This window comes from Mastomys coucha, unplaced genomic scaffold, assembly GCF_008632895.1.
Source record: "Mastomys coucha isolate ucsf_1 unplaced genomic scaffold, UCSF_Mcou_1 pScaffold6, whole genome shotgun sequence".
Classification (NCBI taxonomy): Eukaryota; Metazoa; Chordata; class Mammalia; order Rodentia; family Muridae; genus Mastomys; species Mastomys coucha.
Window position 1 is genome coordinate 24,056,685 of NW_022196912.1, and position 1,341 is coordinate 24,058,025.

The 1,341-nt window shown below is 41.1% G+C and overlaps 1 long non-coding RNA gene across 2 annotated transcripts in view; it reads left to right on the forward strand.

Annotated features, from left to right (window-relative positions):
• Positions 1-1,341, forward strand: part of LOC116079833 — a 23,168-nt gene that overhangs the window by 9,115 nt on the left and 12,712 nt on the right. The gene's annotated exons all lie outside the window — the stretch shown is intronic.

Consider the following 1,341-nt stretch of genomic DNA (forward strand, 5'->3'; position numbering starts at 1 on the left):
AGTTAATAATTTGTGCAAAACTATGAAAAGTGGTTTCTGCTTTGTTTACAAAAACAGAAAATTAAATTAAAAGAAATCACATACAAAAAAAAGCACACGGGTTAAAACATACTAATAATTACAAGTCAGTTTAACACAGTGTATACAAGTCTTCTTACACTCAGGGAAGTCAGAGTGAGCAGGCTACACAACTGATTTCTCTGCAGCCCAGGCCTTCCCAGACTACTTTGAGTTTACACTCAAGAGGCTGGAGAATCAAGTGAGGGCATACCTGTAAGGAAACTTCTAGATTAGATTAGCCTAGATGTGCCTATGAAGGATTACATTGATTAGGTTAGTCGAAGTGGGAAAATCCACCCTGAAATTGGCAATGTGTGGCAGGGTCAGGCTCCCCAAGAAAAGGCCCCACAATGCCTCTGTGTGAAGCTGTGAAGGTGAAGACATAGAGACCACAGGATTTCCAGAGAGGAAAGCATAGAGTGGGCTTGCTCATGTTGGACAATATGTACTACAGATGGCAATGTTGGGGGAAGAAGCCACTCAAACCCCCTGGAACCTAGACGATTCCATCAAGAGCCCAAGATACTGAACACAGAGATGCACAGTCGGTGTTTGCCCTGCTGGGTTTGTCTTGTCTTGACCTGGTCATTGCTATGCTCCCACTCTTCTCTTTGGACTGGGAGTGTTTACTTTGTATACCTTCATGCTTTAAGGATGTAACTTGTTTTTAATCATGCTGAAGCTCAGAGTTAAGACATTTCCCTGAAATGTTATAAGAGACTTAGAAGGTTCAGAACTGTTAGACTACAGACACCTTTCAAGTTTGACTTGAAACTTTTTGTGTTAGGAGGTAACATGAACCTATGAAGACAAATAGAGGAGGAGTGTGGATTAAGGCTGATGTGTTTGGGGGCCAGCAAGATGGCTCAGCAGGTAAAGCTGCATACTGTCAAACATCACTACCTGAATTTGATTTTCAGATCCACATGGTGGTGATAACTGACTCCTACAAATTGTCTTCTGATCTCCACACTTGTACCTTGGTACCCAAACATGCACATAGATATACAAAAATGTGATAAAAAATATGCTTGATGTCTTTGGGTCAAGTTGACAAGGGATAGACTTTTGATCATTAATACTGTCAAATGACAGGATCTAGAATTACCAAAGGGACTATGTGTGACTGATTATCCAGATTAGGTCAGCCTCTGGGCATGCCTGAGAGTGGTTATCTTGACTTCATTACTTGAGGTAGGAAGATGTACCGTAGAAGTGGAAATTATTTCCTGGGTCCTGGACTACATAAAAAGGAGAAAGTTAATAGTGTGGAGATAAAGT